This window comes from Talpa occidentalis, unplaced genomic scaffold, assembly GCF_014898055.3.
Source record: "Talpa occidentalis isolate TD23 unplaced genomic scaffold, MPIMG_talOcc4v2.1 talOcc4.9, whole genome shotgun sequence".
Classification (NCBI taxonomy): Eukaryota; Metazoa; Chordata; class Mammalia; order Eulipotyphla; family Talpidae; genus Talpa; species Talpa occidentalis.
Window position 1 is genome coordinate 102,526,471 of NW_023605305.1, and position 9,585 is coordinate 102,536,055.

Genomic DNA, 9,585 nt, shown 5'->3' on the forward strand with positions numbered 1-9,585 from the left:
AATATTATATTTGCCAGATTTTCTTATCTCAGTTAAAAAAAAAACTCATAATAAATACAGTCCCCATAAAACAGCTTAAAAGACATCAAGTTTATAGATAATACTAATTTACCTGAGTTCAATGGTGAAAATCATATACAATTCTCTTGATGTTTTAATAACTCAGACTTTGGGTTAATAACCAACATTACAGATAAGGATTCAACAAAATTTATAATTATGGATATTTTCATGATGAGTTTTTGTGTGGTTGACTCCCTGAAATATCCTATGTAAAAGATGGTACATGTGTTTACATTTGAAGTTCATTGAGAGTAAATCTTATCTTTTATTTGCATTTTTTATTTCCATGATAACTTCTTTTATTTTGTGTATTTTCTGTCTTTGGCCTCTGCTCCAACTCTTCCTGATCTCTTTTGACAGTGGATTAAGATAGCCTGCATTCTTGTTACCAGCAATAAGTGCTAAAGGCATTTGAGAACATCTATAAATGAAGATGGATCACCTGCAGCAAATTCAGTGTCTATATAATCTACAAAGCAAAAGACTGTCCTAATGTTTCAAATTGAAATGAGAGAAACTTATAATTTCTCTGCAATCTAATTTAGACACAATTGATGTATTCATTTCAGTGTTTGCACAAGGTACCATTTTATGAATCATTTTGGTTAAGATGGCATTCTTAAGGGCTGACTACAATCAATATCTCTGAATTGTACTTGAACCTATAAAACATAATTTTATCTTTTGATATTTATTTCCTGTAGCATATGGTCAGTAAGAAAATGTGTATTATACATTTGGTTTGTAAGTACTTTTCAATCTAATTAGAATTCTCAAAATTACTATAAAATATCATCCAGATTGTGCATAGGTCACACAATTATTTTCAGTATAATGTAATATTTCAATTTCTTCATTAAATCAAAATGAAATCTTATTTCATCAAATACTAATCAGTTTTACAATTTAAAACAATAGTAATTCAACACTTGGATATACTTTCCAAATTATTTAATGTTTGGGATAATTACTATTTGAATTGGCAGGTTTAGTCTTGTGTTTAGGAAAAAACACAAGAGATAAAAAATGACAAGTTCATGTAAGTTTCCTCTGGTCTTTTCAAAAGATATATTCAGTAGATTTACATTAAAAAGCAATAACTGAAGGCAATAACTGCCAATCTTCAGGGTAGAAAACTAACAACAAAATATTCGGCTACTACTTAGCTAGTATTTGGGGACAGGAGTAAGAAGAGTTGCTGTGGAGATGACCACCTTAACAAAAATCTAAAATATAACAACACTAAAAAGAAAAGAAACTGTCAACTTTAAAATATTGATACATTGCTTTCATTGTTACTAACCTTTACTGTGGCTAAACCTGCCAATTCAAATAGTAACTTATACCAAACATTAATTATTTTGGAAATATGTAAATTGTACACCATTATCATAGTGAAGTGCAATAAATTTTAAAAGTATGTTGCAGAAAAAACTAAACTGAGAATAAACTGTTGAAGTCTGACTGCAAAATCGAAGGGTCTAATTGATTGTGGTGGAAGAAAGTGGATGCCTTGGTGATGGGTATGGTGTGTTAGCATATATTTAAAGAGGTGTGATTCTATATCCCTAACTCATATACAGTATTGTAAACTATTGTTACTTCCTGGAAGACCTGAAAGAAAGACAAAGACCAATCTGGCTTACAGCTGTGAGGAAACTTTGTTATTCCCAGCTTTCCTACTAAGCTCACAGAAAAAAGCTGTTTCAGAATAACTGTGTTTGCATCTGAGTACAGATGGCATAAATGTGTAACTGTCAATTCCTATCTTTTTTCGTCTTACGCAAGACTGCTTATTTAAGAGTTTCTGTCACTGACTATAAAAGCAGTAGATATGTAATTGAATACAAAATAAGAAACAGGTTATATAATTTTCCACTTCCTATCTCATTTCTTAGCCTTAGTCTAAGTATCCCCAAAGTTTTTAAACATTTCTATAGTGAGTTAAAAGTCGGAGTAAGAACACTTGAGATACTAGGTTGGAGGAATTGCTGAGCAGACTCAGTTCACAACAGGAATACTGGGGTGTTCAATATTCACAGTGATGTTCCACTTTAAATAGGGGTGGACAGCAGGATTGGTAGGGGGGCTTTATGCTATGGATACTGACTTCTTGATTTCAGAAATGGAGCTGACAACTCAGATAGCAAGTAAGCCCTCAAATTTGTAACATTTTTGTTCCTCTTTGAATATGCATAAGAAATGCTGTACTACATATTTAGCAAATATAGAATCCCTAGACTTTAAAGCAGTTGTCCAACTAGTATTTCTGAACATAGTGATGCTTATCAGTGCTGTTCAATAGGTCAGGACTCCTTAGCATATGACATATTTTTAATATATGTTTATATCTAAAAATTAAAATTCTGAAAATAGCAAAGAGCAAAATTGTTAAATTTGAAAATAGCAAATTTGTGCAGACATTTTCAATAATATTCATTAAACCCTTATCCTACCCACAAGCCAAATTGTGACAAGGCGATATTATCAGTAAAGGGAGGGCGTGCTTGGGGAATATTTGTGGATCCATCCCAAGAACTGGGGCACAGGCCAAAGATGTGTGTGGGGGTGTGTGTGTGAGAGGATTCACCAGAGACAGAGTGGGGAACAGAACCGGCAGATTGACTGAAATACTGCTGAGGGGAGCAGTGGGTTAGTCAGGAGAGGTCTGCTGTGCCATGTGTGTAGCTCCCTGGCTGCGGATCAAACATGTGCTACAGTGGCTGCGGACAGCTTCATAAGTTGCGTCTTAACCCCTTGCACCACCAGAGAGGTTCTATGGATCCATGTTTTACTGGATTCTGACTCCTGGAAGAAAGTTTCCAGTCCAAGAAAGATGAAGAGACAGAAAATTGTCCTGTGAGGATGCTAAGGAAGGTGAAGGTTTTTCAGCTGCTAAAGTAGAGAAGAGCAAGTCAGCAGACCAAGAAAAGAGTATCCAGTGCAAATCATGGAATTGTATATGCCCATGATATCTGCCATTCTTGTCCTCAGGGTAAAAGGGTGATGGCCATAATCACAGAAAAGAGAGGACATGGAGAATGAAGTGGACAAAATAAAAGAGAATGCTAAAGAAAATGGCCAAGAAGAATCCAAGCTATCACTAAACCTCCTATAGTTAAGTCCTTTAAAAGGAGTGACTTTTTTATTAAAGATTTATTTTTATTTATTTATGCATATAAGAACTGTGGTGTAGGTCAGTGGTACGGGGGGGTGAGAGGATTCACCAGAGACAGAGTGGGGAGCAGAACAGGTGGATCTACTGAAATACACTGCTGAGGGGAGCAGCAGGCAAGACAGGAAAGGTCTGCTGTGCCATGTGGGTAGCTCCCTGGCTGGGGATCCAACTCCTGCTGCAGTGGCTGCTAATAGCTTGATAGTACTAGACTTTAACCCCCTGTGCCACCAGGAAGGCCCTAAAAGGAGTGACATTTTTGAGGGAGTTAGTTTTTGTTAGTTTTTAAACCTTGAGAAGGAATCGTATTCATCACAAAGATTTACTAGGAACATAAAGAGGGGGAATAAGTCTCACAAAAGATGGAGCATGGAAGAAATGTAAACTTATACTAATAGTGAAATGACCAGGGTTTCAAAATCAAGTTGAAACATCAAAAATGAGGAATTAAGCAAATGTGGATAGTGGTTTACCTTTGGGCAGAAAGAAGAATGCTACATGCAAAATTCTGTGGCTAATCTACACAGAACTTGAATTAGTTATTTTTCAAAGCTCAAATCTGACTTCCAGAAATTGATGATATGAACTGTCCTGAAAATTTTGCACACTCACTCTTCTAATGTGAATAGTGTTATCTTTATTTCACAGAAATAAATAAATAAGAAGAGGAGGAGGAAGAAAAGAGTCACCCTATAAATGTGACTTTCGAACTACTCTTGTGGAACTCATCTTGACATCTTTTTCCTGGAATCTATTCCTTTGTATAAAAAGAGCACTTGAGTAAATCTAACTACATGTGGACACTCATTCCAATAACTATCAAGCACTCAAATTGCTCAAATTTATGTTATTTTAATGCAAACAACTAGATTAAATATTTTTCATCTAGGAGACAAAATAGCATCTTTATAGGGGAGTTCAATCCAAACATGAATTCTTACAAGATTTTTTTTTTTGAAAGAGTATGGGCAAATAAGGACCTTGTGGCTTAGAAACAGTCAATGACTATAAAACTTTTTGACTAAAAATGTGTCTACAGTACAGTTCAATATAACTAGATTTCAATACTTCTCTGCTTTATTCTTCACATATACACCCAATGATGCACATGCACACACACACAGCACAGCACAACTCTGTACAAAATAAACTTGTGCTGTATATCACTAAGACCAGACATCATTTCATCTGCTATATCAGCTCTTTTTAAAGACAAAGACACACACACACACACACACACACAATTTCACCTTTATCATCTTTTAGCAGCAAATCTCTGTCACAATAATTGAATAATTTAACCATTTGGGAAATATTTTTTTTTCTGCAGTACCAATTCTAGAAGTCAAAACATATTAAAATGTGTGCGCCTGTGTGTATAATGTCCTATCAGTCAATGTTTTCTTAACCTAGTGTTTGACATTCTTGGTAGATGGAAGGAAGAGGAGAAGCATCTCTAACTGCCACTGATATAGATCTTCTGTTTTGTAAAAATGGAGACATTTTCTAAAGGTTGTGCTGCTATAACATCCTGCAAAATATCAACTTATACCTAGGCCTACAAGCATCTTGGTGCATGCTGTCATTCTGAACTTCCTCTCTGCTAACTCTCACACCACATTTTTTTGTGTTCTGTAATAATGTGATATTCTTCTTCCCCTTCTTTTTTTAGTTCTTTACTTTCAACTTCAATCAGAACCATAGTTTCCAAATAGTCTCTTCCCTCTTTCATTGTTAGTGAAGTGTAAAAAGTGACATAATATGTGATAAATGAATGCTTGCACAAATCACATTATGCACCTGTTACTAGCAGAAGCAAACTTCCTGGGATAAGACTCCATACTGGAAAATATAGAGAACAGCTTCTGTTCTGTGACTACATATCTCAACTGCAGTCCATGCCAGTGCTGCATCATGATCAAAAATAGCCTGGGGCCTCCCTGGTGGCGCAAGGGTTTAAGATGCAACCTATGAAGCAATCCGCAGCCACTGCAGCACAATTTCGATCCCTGGGCAGGGAGCTACCCACATGGTGCAACAGACATCTCCTAATTCGACTGGTGCTCCCCTCAGTAGTGTACTTCAGTCAATCTGCCTGTTCTGTTCCCCAATCTGTCTCTGGTGAATTCTCTCACCACACCCCCCATGCCTCTGGCCTGTACCCCAGTTCTTATGTGCATAAATAAATAAATCTTAAAAAAAATAGCCTGAAGATGGGAACTGACATGAGATTGTAAGAGACACTGGAAGGAAGGTATCACTGTAAATACCAATATCCTAACTCTGGTACCTACAGCACAGTAGGAAGTTTGAATTCTTATGGTCACTGGAGATGATTTTTGCTTGCCTACAACCCTGACACTCTTCTATGCCTGCTACTCCTGGATGGTACCAGATTTATTAAAATCATGCATCTCGTACTTCAAGAACCATTTGTGTACCTAGAAGGTAACTAATGAAAATAAGATAAATAAGTCTACCAAAAAAGGACAAAATTTTAATCCAATGGAATACAGAAGTCCACTCAAATTCATTTGAAAATTTTTCCACTCCAAGAAAATACATTCAGGCAATGACATAAGTAAAATGATGAGAAATAGTTATTTCTGAAATTATGTAACAATATATTCTTGTTTTGCTTGTAAATAAAAGATAACATCACACAGTTGATGCTTGTTTAAACTTTGCATACAAATATGCATGATGCCAACTGGATTCAATTTATCCTGTCTTAATTTGAATTAACTTGATGGATCTTTTGACACATGCTAAACAGACTAATTGTTGCTTATTTGGGTGCACTGAATCAGTGAACATGGCAATCAGAATCCAAACAGATGTTCATAGTTTCTGTGATTGCCCGGAGCCTGAGGGTAGAAGAAGAGGGAGAATCATTTTGCTGATTTACTTTTGTTAGTATCTGTCAAGGCATGGGCTGCATTACAAATGCATCTGTTAAAATAAGCAGACTTTGCTAAAGAGTTGTGAAGGACGGATATGAATGCTAATGATAATTTTACCTTTTGACACATTTGAGCTTACATAGCTCTGTGTTGTGACTATTTCCTGTTTTTTAAAGAACTTGAACATTACAAATTCCATTGAATCTTCTTACAAATGAATTGTAGAGAGAACTAGAATTTGATGAAGCCCACACCAACTTTAAAGTTTTCTTACGTTATTTTTGTGTTATCAATGCAAAGTAAAAATGGCTGTATATATTTAAAAATAACCAAATTAATAGTTAAATCATATGAACAGAGTAGAAGAAGTATAGAGCTAAATAGTTCAGAGATTTTATAGCAATTTATTAAAACTGTGAGGGATCCATTTTATGACATATAACTGGCAGATGACTAATAGAATTATTTTTTATTTTTCTTTCAGCTTTATTGAGAGATAATTGAATATCCAGTTGCAAGATATTTAAAGTGTGTATTATGGTGATTTGATAAACATTGCCTTGAGAAAGTATTCCTCCCCTACAGTAATTAACACATCTATCATCTCACATGTTTATCTTCTGTTTTATTAGGGTGGTTGAATTTATTTCTAAGTACGTTACCCCTTTTGATGCAATTTTATTATTTTTTTCAAGATTTAGTTATTCATTTACACAAGAACAGGGGTACAGGCCAAATGTGGGGGAGGGTGAGAGGATTCACCAGAGACAGAGCGGGGAACAGAACAGGCAGATTGACGAAATACACTGCTGAGGGGAGCAGCGGGAGTGGCAGGAGAGGTCCGCTGCACCATGTGGGACCCTCGCCAGCCAGACAGGATCAAACTGGTGCTGCAGAGGCTGTGGACAGCTTCACAGCACAGTGCTCAACTGCCTGCGCCACCAGGGGAGGCCCTTGATGCACTTTTATTTATTTATTTTTTTGAATATAAATATTTATTTTAAGTCAAAGTATGCAACAATTAAAACCTACAGAAAACAGATTTCCCATCACAATCTCTTGCTTTACCAAATAATATTTTGAAAACACATTTCCTTTAGTCATTATAAAATTCTTAAAATACAAAAGAAATTATATCTGTAAGAAAGTCTAGTAGACCAGATGCTGTTGTCAGGACTTTTATGTTGATGGTTTTGCTTTAATACATCCCACGCCATCCACCTCCACTCATGCCACTTTGGCCATAGTAACCTCCACTGCCACCATCACCATGACCAAAACCACCTAAGCCATCAGGAGTGCCATATCCGCCACTGTAATTGTTCCCCATTCCCATTCTGCCAACTGACCCATAAGTGCCTTGATTATCCATTCCATCTCTGCCGTAGCCTCCCATTCCAGAACCTCCCATTCCAGAGCCGCCTCCCGGAGTGGAATTCAAAAAGAGGTCAATGTATCGATGTTGCATGTTATTCTTATCTTTAGACATGGCAGCTACTGCATCTTCATGTGTCACAAACTCTACATCAGCTTCTCCTGTTGCTCTGCCATCACCTCCAATATCAATATGAACTCATATTGGATTTAGTGGTGAGAAGAAATTAGCAATGTCATTTTCAGTTGCACGAAAAGGTAATCCTCTCATACATACAAAATGACCACCATGAAATCCTGAACTTGCATCACCAGCTCCACCATAGCCATGCCCTCCCACACCTCTTCCATCTCTCATTCTGTCATCAAAGCCATCATTTCCAAAGCCATAATTATTATAGCCAACATAGTCATCAAAACCTCCATAACTGGGCCTCCCCGGTGGCACAGCGGTTGAGTGCTGGGTTGCGAAGCTGCCTGCAGCCTCTGCAGCGTGGGTCCGATCCCTGGCTGCTCCCCGGCCACCAGAGGAGGGTCCCACATGGCGCGCAGACCTCTCCTGCCTCCCGCTGCTCCCCTCAGCAGTGTACTCGGTCCTTCTGCCTGTTCTGCTCCCCGCTCTGGTGAATTCTCTCACCCTCCTGCGCTTCTGACTGTACCCAGTGCTTGTACAAATAAATAAATAAATCTTAAAAAATAAAAAAAAATAAAATAAAATTTATAAACTACTAAAAATCATGCTGATAGACCAATTGGGAGCTTCTGCAGTCATTGAGGTAGAACAAGATGTACTTTTGAATTAGAGAAATAGAAGTAGATATGAAAGGTAGGTGGCATAATCCTTTTTTGAAGAGTTTGTAAAGAATAGTGAGGAGTGGGCCTCCCCAGTGGCACATGGGGTTAAGACGCAGCACTATGAAGCAATCTGCAGCCACTGCAGCACAAGTTTGATCCCAGGTCAGGGAGCTACCCACATGGCACAGCAGACCTCTCCTGACTCATCCACTGCTCCCCTCAGCAGTGTATTCAGTCTATCTGCCTGTTCTGTTCCCCACTCTGTCTCTGGTGAATCCTCTCACCCTCACACCTCTGGCCTGTACCTCAGGTCTTGTATGCATAAATAAATAAATCTTAAAAATAAAAAGAATGGTGAGAAGAGTGGGTAGTTATTACATAGGAGCTTTAGAAGCTTAGACGGGAAATGGTTTACGATGATATTGTGAAAAACCATGCAGGCCATGCTAAGAAGCTTTTATTGATTTTTTTCTTCTACAGTGAATAATGATAACAGTTGGTTTTAAATTGAGTTATAACATGATCATATTAGATTTGGGAAGAAATGACTTAAACCACTAAATAATTATCTATGTGGATGGGCTGTCATTACATTATGAACAGTAAATGCAACATATTTAAATCTATGTTGGTATTAATGTAAAGAGCATTGTAAAACTAGATTGAATTGTCTTTACTACCAAATGAATGCATTATTATGACAAAGGAAATTTAGATCTCTCCAGCCCTCCAAAGTCAGTAAAATATATTAGTTGTGAAATAGAAATAAGAAAACACATAAAACTTGATTTGAAGGTGATGAAGATGTTGATAGAGGAAGCAGTTGACAGATAAAAAAGAAGTTATATTTGATCATTTGTCTACTCCTTTTATGGTTCAAATAAAGCATAAATGAAAAACACATTATATTTTATATCATAGCAAATTTATAAATCTGACTTAAAAGGTGAACAGTCATTATATGTCGTTTTTCTAGTTTTCAAGTGTTGATTTCTAAATATATTCAACTATCCACCCATTTGTTTATTCAAATTATCATTGAGCATCCATTAAGCACTAGAAATTTTGCTAGTATTACAGACCCAAGGAATCTAAAGATTTCAGTGACATGCATTGTGCTCTTAAAGAACATCTAAAAATGAAACAAAGGCTTCTTAGTGCAGTAAAGTTATAAGCTAAGAGAGAAAAGTAGAATTAAAAGCATCAACGTGAGCCAGCATGGAGTCATGTAATAAAGTAAGGCAAGACTTCCTGAAATTATTTGTAATTCATTTA

The 9,585-nt window shown here is 36.6% G+C and overlaps 1 pseudogene; it reads right to left on the minus strand.

The window, feature by feature from the left end:
• Positions 1–7,253: 7,253 nt before the first annotated feature.
• LOC119236220 (heterogeneous nuclear ribonucleoprotein H3-like) lies at positions 7,254–7,948 on the minus strand (annotated as a pseudogene).
• Between the last annotated feature and the right edge of the window lie 1,637 nt (positions 7,949–9,585).